This window comes from Eublepharis macularius, chromosome 2 (assembly GCF_028583425.1).
Source record: "Eublepharis macularius isolate TG4126 chromosome 2, MPM_Emac_v1.0, whole genome shotgun sequence".
NCBI classification, from domain to species: domain Eukaryota; kingdom Metazoa; phylum Chordata; class Lepidosauria; order Squamata; family Eublepharidae; genus Eublepharis; species Eublepharis macularius.
In genome coordinates this window covers 120,643,414-120,658,597 of record NC_072791.1, presented here as the reverse complement: position 1 = coordinate 120,658,597, position 15,184 = coordinate 120,643,414, and the positions used below count along the sequence as shown (strand labels likewise).

At 46.1% G+C, this 15,184-nt stretch overlaps 1 long non-coding RNA gene across 1 annotated transcript; it reads left to right on the top strand.

Moving 5' to 3' along the window:
- Positions 1-1,016: 1,016 nt before the first annotated feature.
- On the top strand, positions 1,017-14,111 carry LOC129324515 (uncharacterized). The gene is made up of 3 exons (XR_008596541.1): positions 1,017-1,080; positions 7,516-7,812; positions 12,345-14,111. It is a non-coding gene; the product is annotated as an uncharacterized LOC129324515 (long non-coding RNA).
- The last annotated feature ends 1,073 nt before the right edge of the window (positions 14,112-15,184 follow it).

Genomic DNA, 15,184 nt, shown 5'->3' with positions numbered 1-15,184 from the left:
TTGAATCAGTCTCTCCTCCTTTCCTATCAGAATATGGAGTTCCTGCAATAAAGAATTCTCCTTTTCTAAATATAAAGTAAGTGTATGCTTTTGTTATTTTCATTCATGCACACACATCAGCCAGCAGAATGAGCTCACAACCACCTATAATCACGCTTCCTATGCTAAACATGGAATCCTTTCGTTAGGCTTCTGGAGCCTGCAGAATGATTTATTTATCAAATACTGAGGCTAGAGAACTACCATCTAATTGAAGGGAATAATAATAAATCAAAATATTTTTTTAAAACTAGCACTCAGCACTTGTTGCCCATCTTTTCCAGGTGAAATTGACAGACACAATATGCATGGTCACAAGAGTTATGAGGCGCTGCTCACTGAGATCCATAGGGTATGGAACAATGGATATCCCTTGGGTTTATGGTTGCTAGATTCTTTTAATTCCTTGTCTGGCCTACAACCCACAAGCACCATTTTAAATTGAAGGCTTCTTGCAAGCTTTCTGGGCTTCACTGCTGCACCACCCCAAAGAATGCTGTGCAGTTGTCAATAGTAGGGTCAAGTTGTGGGGCAATTCCCAGAGCAGCTGTTGTGCACCACCACCTGCTCATATTCCTGCCTCATGGTTTTCATTCTGGTTCAGCATTCCATGGCTGCCTACCGAGGTTCCCAGCTAACCATTTGTTCTGCAGTCCTCTCAAAAATATCTATGTTGCAATGTCAGTTGGCCAGTGCCTTCTGCACCTTTTCCTCGTCCCATAAATCAAGGAGATCCAAGGTTTCTTTCTCATACCAAGTGACCTCTTGCTCCCTGACTGACTTGTTCCAGGCAAACATTACAAGATGCACTCTGGAAAACACTGCAAAATAGGAATAGTGCTGCTCTGCCTCTCGGAATGAAAATAGGAAATGGCAGCACTCTGCAGAACAGAGGGTGGAGGGGGGTGGGTGGGGAAAGGAAAATTCTGCACAATTGAAAAAGCTGACTCCAAGCCACTTCTAGAAAGACAGGGGGGAAAGCAACAGCAGAAAATTCGAAGAGAAGCCTTGAAAACACTGCATTGAAATCTGAAGTGGGAGGTAAGCATATGGAATTCAGCAGAAGTGGTATTGGGCCAGAACCTGCAAAAATCACTTGTGCAGAAAAGGCCTTAGACTACCAACATGTTGGATCCCTCCTTCTTCCTCCTGATTTCTATGCAGACTAGGAAATGTATATTTTGTTCCCTATCTTAATCTATCTCCCCGTATTTTCTAACCCACTCAGTAAGCTGGCATTTTTCTCCTCTCTACTAATAAGGTATTCATACCAGAAAGATGAGCATACTCAATTCTCCTCTATCCAGTTCCCCATTTGTCTCACATTTACATCTTTAGCTTAGAAGCAACGTCTGCTCCAAACTGGATATTGCTGTTGTATTGTTAGTTTGGATAGGAAATGGCTATTTGTCTTTGTTTTTGACTTAGTATTTGCCTAGGATAAAGAACTGTGGTATTTGTTTTGATTTAGTATTTGCTAGCATTGCTTAGGATAGGTTTTCTCCCCTCCCTAATACTGTACCTAATCCCCCAATAAACCCCATAATTCTTTTTAGACATTTAAATTTGGTCTCTGTCATACTTTTTCTGCTGGGGCACACTACTCATAGTCACCTCTTTAGATAAAATATCCTTGTTTTTTATCCTCTTCACATACATCCAAGCGAATCCCCCTTATCTATCTGACGACATGTTCACATATTTGCAAGGGTGCCCATGTGTTTGCTGCCCACATTCCTGTCCTTGACACCAGTAGGTCAAATTTTTGGCTCTCCCTCTCCTTGTCACATGACTTCTGTGGTCCCATGCTCAGTGGGTCCCAGGTCTGGAAAGGTTGTGAACTACTAGTATAATTTAAACTATTAATTGTTCAAGTTAAAAAATTATAATCTACTTGAATGCTATCTCTAGCTGTATCCCCAGAAATATAACATATCAGATAATAGGAATAATTTAGGAAGAATAACAAGGGCTGTACATTTGTGAGCTGTTTTGACAGAGTGTACACTAAAAATCCGCTTGAAGAACAATTGAACAACTTGAGGGCCATTTATCCACCTATGGAAGGTTTGTATTAAGGTAAATTGAAATAAAGGCTAGGTATGTGCAGTATCTGAGTCACTATCATTTTAATGGCTTTTGACTGACATCTCTGAAATGAGTTTGCAGCCCCAGCCTAGCTTTTAAAGAACAAACTGCAACATGCAATCTTTTCGTGAAAATCTCAGATGAGAAATGAGAGTCTGTGCAATTCTGAAGAATAGAAAGGTGCTTTTGCTCCAAAAAGGGATCAGAAGCATTTTGTACTGGCATTAATTCATTTAAGCACAAACACATCAATGAAACAAGAATGCTGGGATCTGAGGCAGGCTTGGCAAAGCTTTTTAAATCCACATAATCTATTTTAATCTGTTTGTATAATTCAGTTTTTAAAAAGTGTTTACCAGAAAGCTTTTGACTGAAAATATCCATGTCTAAAAACTCGCTGGCTATTTAAAACAGAATAGAAATTCATTTTTGTATTAATAGTGTGTTTTCATTTCCTTTTCTTGAGTACATGGCATGGCATAGTGGGAAATAGATGCTTGTTCCTAGGATCCATGACCTCAAATGGCTGGCATAGTCCTTGAGAAAGGAAACCTTCTAATTGAAACAATGAATGATAAATTGCTGCTTGAATTGGCAATGACATCTTGGGCCAACTGTTCTCTTCACTATACTCATGTATGTACCATGATAGCAAATTGTGAACTATGAAACCTCTTTGTGCTGGACCTGAACGTGGACTGAAAATGAAATGCAGTTTGAGAATAAGTCAGCAAAGGTTATTATTACCATGTCCAAATTTATCCCCCCACCCCCACCCCTCTTGGATGGACCGTTTAGCTGTTTTTGGAAATCTTTATGGTGATAGTATAAAATGTCTCCTATTACTGAAGGTAGCAAAATAAATACATGTATGGTTCAGTGTATGGCCACCAATAGCTCACAGGTCAGTTTACCATATTGACCTGTAGAGATCCAGCTTCATTAATTCAACCCTTTCCTGGAAAAAGCTTTGCTGGCTGGGAATTGAGAAACTCTCCAGCTCAGACCACCTCTAACAGCAGTGAAGTAGGAGGGAATTTTTTTGGTCATCTGCACTCACCCCTCCTACATCTCTATTAATTTGTTCTTGTTGGATTCCCTATCAGATAGGATGAGTTAATGGCAAACTAAGTGGAGGAGCTGAGCCTGCATCCCAACTGGAACATAATCATATGCTGCCCTTGGTGATCAGCTGAGAAGCTACACTTTGGAGTGAACCAGTCCTTTTCTTCTGTGGTTGCCACGGAGGGCTGTGGTCTTGGCCGGAGCTAGAAAGCTTTCCCTCTCTGGCATGCCCTCCCATTCTAGGACTTTGGCCTCTAGTGAAGTCCTTTTCTTAAATGGAATGTTGGAAGGTTGTTAGCAGTATCTAGGTGGGAGCTAAGGGAAGTTTTGAGCTGAATACAATCCTACATCCTTATTCAGCATGTCTATCAGGCCCATCACGGAGATAGTGGGAGGTATGGAGGTACCTGGAGTTTGGGTTTGGGAAGACAGGGGAGAATACACAGTTGTACTCATTATCTGTCCAATCTCCATCTCATCTGGAGTGATGCAGAGGACCTCTTACTCCCTGTCCTTCAGCTTTGGTAACGTGTAATGCCATCTCTGCAAAAAATCTACCTTTCCCATAGCTTAGTCCTATAGCCTGTAATGTCATTCTATCTCAAGTAACATCCGCAGGTTAAAAGTTCCTTCATAGAGGCAAGATAGGCTGGGGTAGCTCTTGTGCCTTTCTCTGTTAGCAGCTTCCCTGTGCAGACAGAGGGCAATTTTAATAGCATGTGCCTTATATTGGGATTCAGGGAGAGGTTAGGGCTGATTTATTGGGTCTAACTGACCAGGAGGTACCTTGGGGGAGCTAATAGAGATAGAGTTACTAGTTCTGGGTTGGAAGATTCCTGGAGATTCTGGGGGTAGCGCTTGGGGATAGTGGGGTTTCGGGAGGGGAGGGACCTCAGTGGTATATAAAGCTGTAGACTCCACCTTCTAAAATAGCCATTTTCTCCAAGAGGACTGATCTCTATGGCCTTGAGATCAGTAGTAATTTCAGGAGATCTCCAGCCACCACCTGGAGGATGCCAGTCCTAAATGGAGGAGATCTTTGACCTGTTGCTAAAACTCTGAGGACTTTAACATCAATGCTGAGGCCAGCTTACTGGTTCAAGCCCAGGATTTAATGGTTATCATAGCAATCAATGGACTGTCCCAAGTGGTTTTGGACATGCAAATGAAGAAGAACATAGGTTGGATCTTCTTTTCTATACCAAGAAGGTAGCTGGTAATTTGAAAGGGATGGGGTGGTTAGAGCTTCAGCCTTTGTAATGGTAATTATGTGCAGAAGGCATGGTTGAGTTTGCCACCTCCTCCCTGAAGACAAAATGGACCAGTTAGGATGCTCCACTCTTGGAGTCTAATGGCTCCAATTGGTTATCAGAATGCTCTCATGACCACTTGGAATGACAGAAGCAATACAAAGGATTGCTGCCTGTTGTCTTTTCCCATTTTCAATAAAGCCCCAGCACCATGGTCTATTAGAGACTTAAGAAAAATAAACCACTAGGTTAAGTTGATCAGGCCACACTGATCCATGCCTTTGCAGTCAGACTACTGCAGTATGCTTTATGTGGGCTGCCCTTAAAATAGCCCAGAAACATCACTGGCCCATCTGTGAACATTACACTTGTTTTAAGGCAATTACCTTGGCTGCCTATTTGTTTTTGAGCAGTGTTTAAAGCACTTCATGACTAAGGTTCCACACATCCAAAGGATTTCTTCTATGATGTTACCCATTGCTTGAAAATCAGGAACAGAGTACTGACTCAGGCTCCTGCTCTTAGGATCACATAGTATCCATTTATTAGCAAGAAGAAACAAGAAAGGGAGCAACAAGTTTCACATCAGCGTGTTGGCAGTCAGACCGCTTCTACATTGAAAGGGCAGTTTATGAATGTGAAATATCTTAAACCCCTTCCTCAATGTGTCATAAGCACAAGACACTGCCTGGCAAGTCAGAACAGATGCCAATGCTGGTTGGGGTTGGAAACTTACCAGAAGGTGTGTCAGATTGACTAGTTGCTCCTTCATGCCTAGGAGACGCACTTAAGTGAAACAAAGAGGTCTTTCAAGAGTTCCTGAGTTAATCTCATCCACACCCTTCCATTCTTCCCTCACACAGCTTCCTAATTAGGGCTATTCAGGAGGAACTGATAGTGCCTCTCATCTGGCAATCACAGGTTGTCAAACACTTTTCACACCTATAGTCCATCTTAGGAAACCTCTCCCAGCTCCATTATCTACCTCTGGAGACAGGCATCAAGTCATTGTCTTTGGGAGCAAGACGTCAGTTTTTCCCAGGATATGTTTTGCTCTATAAATGGGATGTAGTGTCATGTGCTCAGTGTGTGTGTCCTTGGATCCACTCACACACTCTCAGACTCTTGTCTGAGCCTGCTGCTTCCTGCTGCAAAGTGCTGGTCACTCAACCTGCTGTCTCTACAGACGTCCTCTCTTTCCTAGACTGGTAAATACAACCATATCTCAACTATTCTCTTCCACTTTCCTCCCTGTTTTCTAGTTAGCTCTGTGTATATGCAGTGTGTGTGTGTTCTTTTACCTTTCTATTAATAAAGAAACCTTTCCTGTAGAACATTTGCTTGCTTATTTGAGAGTTTTCGAAAGGAACAATCCTGGTATACATTGGTGGAGATCCCAGTTACCCCCTTTTGCTGCTTCTCCTTGTATGCTAGTTCTCTCAACTCATAAGAAGCCCCGCTATTTAGTGTAACAAGTGAACCTCATGCAGTTTACAATTCTAGTATAGTGTAAGAAGCGAAACTCATGCAGTTTACAATTCTAAGTAACAAACAGAGCTAAGGAGCAGGGACTCCACCTCATGAGACTAAACTGACCCACGCGAATATTTATTGTGTACAATAAATATTATTATTATCTATTTAATTTATAGCCTGCCTTCCCCACCAGTGGGCTCAGAGTGGGTTACAACAAATACACCACACTCCCCCCTTATGAATGGATGCATCAGTTATGCTTGTCAAGTCAGCTTCCCCACACTATCCAACCAGGATTCTGTGTTCTGAACATTCATGGAGATGACTGCTTTTGGTTTGCAAACTTTCCACACAATCCAGTTAATATACAGGAAAAATCATTTTACAAGAAACCACAAGCTACTACAAGGTTGCTCATTCAGGCAGAATTAATATGTTGACTGTGACTTGGTTCACACATGCAGAATAGTGAGGTGAAAGAGAGCTACATAGGGGTGTGCAGAAGGAAAGATATGAACTGGTAATACATTTAGAATTTGCTATTTCATTTTATTAAAGCAGTTTCAGGAATGGTGAACCAAATCTGGGAAACCAAGTTATAACAGGACTCTCCCACTGAAAGGTTGTATGTTTTGTTTCTGTTCTTACCATATGGTGACTGTAGCAGGCAGGTGGGCCTGTAGGCACTGGGCCAGCATGGCATCATCTTATTTTCCTTAATGACATTCACCAATTGGATCCCAATAGAGGGAGTTCTTAACTCCATTGGCAAGGGAGAACGTGAGCAATGAGCATGAGTGAGGAAAAGTGCTTCTGGGTGACTTCAACTTCCCCAATGTGTGCTGGGAGACAAGCTCAGTGACAAGACTCAAACAACTTCCTGATCTGCCTGGCCAATAACTTCCTTTTTCAAATGGTGGAGGAAGCTACAAGGGGCTCAGCCATACTAGACTTAATATTAACCAACAGGGAAGAATTGGTAGATGGGGTGAAGGTGGTGGGGACCTTAGGGGGAAGTGACCATGTCCTCCTTGAATTCCAGTTGCTGTGGGGGGCCAAGGAAGTTCGTAGCCAGACTCGTAGGTTAGATTTTCATAGGGCCAACTTCAATGAAGTCAGAGGCTTGATGAGAGTCATTCCGTGAGGGAGTGTGCTGGAAGAGAAAGGAGCGAGTGAAGGGTGGGCTCTTTTCAAACATGAGCTTTTGCAAGCTCAAGCCCTCATTATTCCAGCAAGACGGAAACATGGTAAGGGCTCCAAGAAACCGATGTGGATGAACAGAGAGCTCCAGAATAAGCTAAGGGAGAAAAAGGAAATGTTCAGGAAATTGAGAGAAGAATAGACCTCTAAAGAGGAATATATGAGGGTTACTAGGTACTGCAGATCAGCCATCAGAGAAGCCAAAGCTCAGCATGAGCTGGGTCTGGCTAGGGGGGCTCACTACAATAAGAAAAACTTCTACAGATATGTGAGAAGCAAACACAAGGTAAAAGAGGCAATTGGACTGCTGTTGGGAGTAGATGGAGAAACTCTGATGCAGGACAGAGAAAAAGCAGACAGGCTTAATGACTTTTTCCCCTCTGTTTTCTCCCTGAAGAACTCAGGCACATCTAGAGATAGTAGAAAATGTGGCAGGACACCTGAGTGGCTAATTGACATTGACAGAGAGGTTGTGGAGAGGCATCTGGCTGCACTGGATGAATACAAATCCCCTGGGCCGGATGGGGTGCACCCAAGAGTGCTGAAAGAACTTTCTAGAGAACTTGCAGAACCCCTGCCCATCATCTTCAAGGCCTCCTGGAAGACTGGGGATGTGCCACAAGATTGGAGAAGAGTGAATGTTATCCCAATCTTTAAGAAAGGGAAGAAGGATGACACGGGAAACTACAGGCTGGTCAGTCTGACTTCTGTTGCTGGGAAGATATTAGAACAGATTTTAAAGGGATTGATCTGTAAGCATCTGAAGGACCGCTCAGTGATCCAGGGAAGTCAGCATGGTTTTGTCCCTAACAGATCTTGCCAGACCAACCTGGTTTCCTTCTTTGATCGAGTGACCAGCTTACTGGATCGGGGGAACTCTGTTGACTGATTTACCTGGATTTCAACAAAGCTTTTGATAAGGTTCCCCATGACATTCTAATGGGTAAACTGGAAGACTGAGGACTGGACTATAGGACAGTTCGGTGGATAGGGAACTGGTTAGAGGACTGCACCCAAAGAGTGTTCATCAATAGCATTTCATCAGATTGGAGGGAGGTGTCCAGTGGGGTGCCGCAGGGCTCGGTTATGGGCCTTTTCAATATTTTTATCAGTGATCTGGATGAAGGGGTAAATGGGCTACTCATTAAATTTGCTGATAATACCAAATTGGGAGGAGTGGCAAACACCCAAGAAGATAGAGTTAAAATTCAAGAAGACCTGAATACTCTGGAGAAGAGGGTGGTTGCGAACAGAATGCAATTCAACATAGATAAGTGCACAGTATTACATCTAGGCCACAAAAATGTGAAGCACAAATACAGGATGGGGGATACACTTCTGAGTAGTAGTGTATGTGAAAGAGATCTTGGAGTAAGAGTGGACTGTAAACTAAATATGAGCAGTCAGTGTGATGTGGTGGTAAAAAAGGCAAACGCCGTCTTGGGTTGTATCAAAAGGGCCATTGCATCAAAATTGCAGGAGCTCATAGTCTTTCTCTATACTGCCTTGGTCAGGCCGCACCTGGAGTATTGTGTGCAGTTCTGGAGGCCTCACTTCAAAAAGGATGTGGACAAAATCGAGAGGGTGCAGAAGAGAGTGATGAGAATGATCAGGGGTCTGGACTCTGGAGACTGAGCCCTATGAGGAAAGGCTGAGGGCCTTGGGAATGTTTAGTTTGGAGAAAAGGAGATTGAGGGGGGACATGATTGCTCTCTTTAAATATTTGAAAGGAGGGCATTTGGAGGAGGGCAAGGAGCTCTTCCAGTGGGCAGCAGAGGATAGATCTCAAAGCAACAGGCTTAAATTACATGCAGAAAGGTACTGGCTGGATATTAGGAAAAACTTTTTCATGGTCAGAGTAGTTCAAAAGGGGAGTCAGCTGCCTAGGGAGGTGGTGAGCTCCCCTTCACTAGCAGTTTTCAAGAAGAGGCTGAATGAATATTTGTCAGAGATGCTTTAGGCTCATTCTGCATTCGGCAGGGGGTTGGACTAGAAAGTCTGCATGACCTCTTCCAACTCTGTGATTCTGTTTTGTAGTGGTTCTGCCTCCGAGCCTCATTTCCCACTTTGCGGTGGGCTTGTTTCATGGACCTTTGCCTTTTGGATTCCCAACATCATAGTTGTTTCAGTTTGGTGTGGTGGTTAAGAGTGGCGGGACTCTAATCTGGAGAACCAGGTTTGATTCCCCACTCCTCCATTTGTAACTTGGGTCAGTCACTGCTCTCTTTCAGCCCCCCCACCTCACAAGGTGATTGTTGTGAGGATAATAATAACCTGCTTTGTAAACTGCTCTGAGTGGGTGTTAAGTTGTCCTGAAGGGACATATATATCAAATGTTGTTGTTGTCCAGGGTCCACAGCCTAGCCCCCAGACTTTCCTGGAGAAGAGGGTGGGAGAGCCGTGGGAGATGACTACCCAGCTGCCTCAACAGACAGTCAAGTCCAGAACCGGTCAAACACAGAGGTGAGGGAAGGGAAAAGGTAGCCTGAGAGAGAGCCCAGCCAGGGGCATGCTGCCCAGCCCCACCCCAAAGGACTAGAGGCACCCACACACGGCGAGCCCAGCCAGGGGCGCATTGCCTCACCCCACCCCAAAGGGTTAGAGGCACCCACGCACAGCCAGAATGTCAACAAGGGAGTAAAGGCACTAGAAGCCCTGGCCTTGCCTCTAGGAGAAAACAGCTGCACTCCTCAGGAGCAAAGACAGAGGAGGCAGCACTGCATCACCTGGGGGGGTGGGCCCGGGCAGCCTGGTCCTACAAGACAGAGTGATAGGGAAGGGGAGGGGGAAGGAAGGCACATCAGAGGGGAGCCCCAGCTGGGACACATTCAGCTTCAGCCACACCCGGAAGGAATGGTAGGGGGAGTAAGGAGAGACTAACAAGAGGGAAAGTACACCTAAGGGAAGCCCCAGCTGGGATACATTCAGCTTCAGCCCCACCCTGCAAGGGAGGCAGGGAGAACAAGGAGAGGCTAACAAAGGGGAAGACACACCTGAAGTCATGCACAGCTGGGCAACATTAGAGGAGGGAAAAAGCCTGGAAGGAAGGGCGGGGAAAGAGGGAGAAAGCCCCATAAAAGCTGGCTCAGGAGAGAGTGTGTGATGGGTTGTGTAGGAGTGATGGAGTGGAGGAGGAGCGGAGAGAAGCGAGAGAAGCGAGAGTGTGCAAGGAGGCAAGTTGGCAAGTTGGCAAGTTGACGATGGAGGAGAGTACGAGTGGTGACAGAGTCTGGTTGAGCAGGCCAGCGAGTGGACTGAGAGGGAGCAAGGGTGAGGTATACCGCTCCTCCTTCCACAGAGCAAGGTCCTTTTTGGAATGGGAGTTGCGTTGCCGCTGTGCTAGCCCTGACACCATTCATTATTTAGATGACTTTATGGTGTCTGGGCCAGCTGGCACTGGGCAATGTGCCAGGCTATTGGCCAGGTTCATGGTAATGGCTGAAGAACTGGGTGTTCCTATAGCCCATGAAAAAACTGAGGGACCAGCTGTTGTCCTCACGTTTTTGGGCATAGAGTTGGACTCTGTGCAACAGACTTTTAGGTTGCCCTTGGGAAAAGTGGCAGATCTGAGGGCTTGGGTGGGTGATTGTCTGAGTAAAGACAAGGTTTCCCTCCTCGAGCTGCAGCGATTGGTGGGCCATTTAAATTTTGCCTGTAAGGCGGTGGCTCCGGGGAGAGCTTTTCTCAGGTGGCTGTGTGATGCTACGGGGACCTTGTGGTTGCCCCATCATCGCTTGCAAATTAGCAAAGGTATGCGGGAGGACTTGCTGGTTTGGCAGGAATTCTTGGATTCCTTTAATTGGGTGACTTTTTGGAGGGAGGATCTTTTGTTAGAAGCTGAACTCCAAGTCACCTCTGATGCCTCTGGGTCCATGGGCTTTGGAGTGTTTTATCAGGGCCACTGGTGTGCTGACCAATGGCCAGCAGATTAGGTAGCACAAAGATTGTCCAAAGACCTTATGTTTTTGGAGTTCTTTCCCTTGTTGGTGGCTGTTTGGCTTTGGGGTCCTCAGCTAGCTAACCAGGCAGTCCACTTTTGGTGTGATAACTTGGCTGTGGTGCATGTGGTGAATGCTCTGACATCTAAATCCCCTAGGGTGATGAGGCTGGTCAGGGCATTTACGTTGAAATGTTTGCAATTAAACATTTTGTTCAGGGCCAGACACGTTCCGGGTGTTAATAATGGTGTGGCAGACGCTTTGTCTTGCCAACAGTTGGAACAATTCTGGCAGCTTGCCTCGCGTGCCGACAGGCAACCAGCAAGGATGCCTCAAGAGCTGTGACAGCTTTGAAGGCAGAAGCGTGCAGAGCGATCCAACTGTCCATTGCCCCAAGCACCTGCAGATCATACGACCGTACTGTAGGGCAGCTCTCTGAGTTCAGGGCAACAGCCGGACTTCAGCAGTTATGGCCCATCCCACTGGAACACTTGATGCATTTTTGTGTCATGCAGCGGGGACAGGGTTTTTTTGGTAAAGTCCATAAGGGGGCAGCTTGAGGCCTTAGCCTTTGCCAGTAAGGCATGTGGCTTTCCTGAATTCACAAGGGCTTTTAGGCTACGCAAAATGTTGAAGGGATGGTCTAGGGAAGTGAGGACGCTCGGGGACTCCAGGCAGCCCATCTCCCCATTAGTTTTGAAGGGGTTGAGGGCTGTATGGGGGGAGGTATGCTCCTCTACGTATGAAGGGAAGCTCTTTTATGCTGCTTCCTTGGTTGCCTTCTTTGGGGCCCTGCGGGTCAGTGAGTTGGTCCCTCTGTCTCATAGAGATAACTCTGGCTGGGCCTTGTCAGCCCAAGATATTAAATTTGTCGGGGATACAGTCTCCCTTTGTATTCGGCGGTCCAAGATGGATCAGCGGCATAAAGGGTGTACGTTGCTTCTGGGCTCCTGTGGGGATCGGGAACTTTGCCCGGTTAAGGCCCTCAAAGAATATGTGGAACTTCGTGGGGAAGGCAAGGGTGTCTTATTCCGCCATGAAGATCAGACCCCCTTGACCAAGTACCAGTTCTGGGTGGTGACAGAGAGGACTCTAAAGAGGATTGGGATGTCTGGGGTCAAATTTGGCACCCATTCCTTTAGGACTGGGGCTGCCTCTACAGCAGTAGCTATGGGGTACACTCACTAGGCAATCCAGCGTGTGGGCAGGTGGCGGTCACAAGCCTTTTGGACCTATATCCACCCCCTGCCTCAGTTTTAAAGGTTATTGTTACTTTCTCTTTTCTCAGGTGCCATGTCGGGCCACAGGAGGAAGAGGATCCTGATTTATGGCCACAGCATGGTGTTCTGGGCTGCCTATCAAGCCAGGAGAACACCGATTGGATCACAGTTGGGTTTGAGAGCTGTGACCACAGTTGGGTTTGAGAGCATGGCCTTAGATGGCCGGGCCTACTGCCTCTCTTGTTTCGGGGAAGGACGGGTCCTCCCCCACACATTTTGGTCATTCACCTGGGAGGTAATGACCTGGGGCTGATGCAGGGTAAGGCCGTGTCAATGCAGGTAGCTGAAGACCTTGGGATTATAAGCAGCCGATGGCCGGGCATGCTTATATTTTGGTTACAGACACTATAGCAGCGGGTCTGGCGGGAGGCCTTAGTTCCTAGGGCAATCGAGGGGGCCCAGTGCAAGGGTAATCACGCCATTAAAAAATCCTTGGGGAATGGCTTGGGTATTTACGTACCACACCCCAGAATTAGGGCCGAATTTGCCCACCTCTACCGAGGCGACGGTGTACACCTGTCGACAGAGGGCAATGACATCTTTTAGGATGAGCTGCGGCAAGGGCTTCATTTGGCTTTAAGCCGTATGTGGGGCATGAGGGTCTAAGCAGAGGCTTGATCCTTGCGGTGGCAGGAGAGTTTTGGGTATAGGGTGCGGGCCGGTGAGCACCCAGTGGCGCTTCCCCATGGGTGAGGAACAGGGTCTGCCTTCAGTGTGGTATGCTTGTGGTGGCTACCCTTGCACAGGCAGACGCCTGCTGGGGATCCCCAAGTACAAGGCCTTCCTTCATGCTAGATGGCTGGGGTGTTAGGTGCTTGATGGGGGGATCCCTTGCCTGGCTGGCTGGGTTGCAGCCATTCAAGGGATGGCCTACACCTGGGGCTTTGGGGCTCGCCCAGGCAGGTCAAGGCGGAGGTCTGGAGTTGATCCCATGGCTTGACCTGTACCACTTAGTTGGCCCTTGCCTTGTTTATGTTAATGGTCATTTTAATAAATAGCCCTTTAATACCAAGCCTGTGTCTGTCTCTTCATTCTGACTGGGGTTGCAATTTGGCTTTCCCAGCCGCAGCAAAGCTGCTTAGGCTGGGAGCCGGCTTTGCAGCCCTGCCCGGAGGAAGCTGACAGGCTCCCTTCCTGGGCATCCAGGGCTTTGGCTGGGGGAGGAGCCAAGAGCTGTTTGCAGGCGGCTCCGCTTCCCCAGCGTCAGTTTCCTCATGTGCTTGGCCCACCCACTTCACCCTGTTTTAGTGCAGGATTAGCTGGCTGCTGTGTCAGAGCCAGGTAGGATTTTTTTCCCTCTTTGCCCTGATTGGCTTTGGGAGAAGGGGTTTTTTGCCTACCTCGCACTAATAGCAGTGTTCTGGGGTATTGTTTGGGTGGTGCTGTTTGATCTGTCATTGACAGGAGAGTTTTGGGTATAAGGTGTGGGCCAGTGAGCACCCAGTGGCGCTTCCCCATGGGTGGGGAACAGGGTCTGCCATCAGTGTGGTATGCTTGTGGCAGCTACCATTGCACAGGCAGACGCCTGCTGGGGATCCCCAACTACAAGGCCTTCCTTCATGCTAGACGGCTAGGGTGTTAGGTGCTTGATGAGGGGATCCCTTGCCTGGCTGGCTGGGTTGCAGCCATTCAAGGGATGGCCTACACCCGGGGCTTTGGGGCTCACCGAGGCAGGTCAAGGTGGAGGTCCGGAGTTGATCCCGTGGCTTGACCTGTACCGCTTAGTTGGGCCTTGCCTTGTTTATGTTAATGGTCATTTTAATAAACGGCCTTTTAATTCCAAGCCTGTGTCTGTCTCTTCATTCTGACTGGGTTTGCAATATTGCAATTCTCATGCATGAACGTGCCAATCCCCTTCTACTGCATGCACAGCAAAAAGAAAAGAAAAAACAGGTGGAGGTGGTGGCACTGTGATACCTGCTCAAAAATCCTGATTTTTTTAAAGGGATGTGTTTAAATCTGGAAAGAGGGAAGACGTGCAGAACTCTTATGCTCTACACAATTCTGATGGTAGCAGATGGACTGCTAACAAAAACAGGAATAAGTTGCATGTGTAGAAAACCTCCCAGTTTAGAATATTGATAGTATGAATCGGTTAAGATGTCATCAAATATTGATTGGGCTAGTAATTGATTATATGGATAAGCCTCCATGGGTAGATTCTGGAGAGTATGGGATATAAATAATTTAAATAAATAGATGAACACACAGTAAAACTGTATGTGAATGGGTGATTCATAGAAATACAGGTGTTTCCCCATGCAATGATTAAAATTTTTCATGAAATGCATAAGTATATGAATTTGTAAATCCATAAAAATTACTGATTGTGAATGACAAGATTTGAAATGATCTTCCCACATTTTCCAATATGAAACGCAGTGTATCTTTCTATATTATAAATCTGGAAAAGGAGCTACTATCCTTCCAGGTAAAAGTAAGTAGATGGAAGGACCGAAAGGCCTCTTTATTAGGAGTCTATCTGGCAGATTCTCTTCATCAGTCCTTCCCTCTAGAACAATGCCACCTACTGTACTACAAGCAAAAACAATGTCATGAACAAACTACCATTAAGCTACCATAATTTTATGAAGGATACAAGAAACTCTTTGGTTGGCATGCGTATTTATGGTATGATAAAATTAAAGAGGACTCTATGTTCCTGCACCATTACATTAGACGAAGCCTCTTCACGGTCTGGCAAAAATATAAAAAATATTTGGATGAGGGTATCCTGACTAGGGGTGTGCAATTCGGGTTTCTGAAACCCGAAACAAACTTGTTTCGGGTTGTTTCAGGTTATCCGAAACGTTTTGGGAAACCCAAAACGTTTCGGGTTAATCGAAAG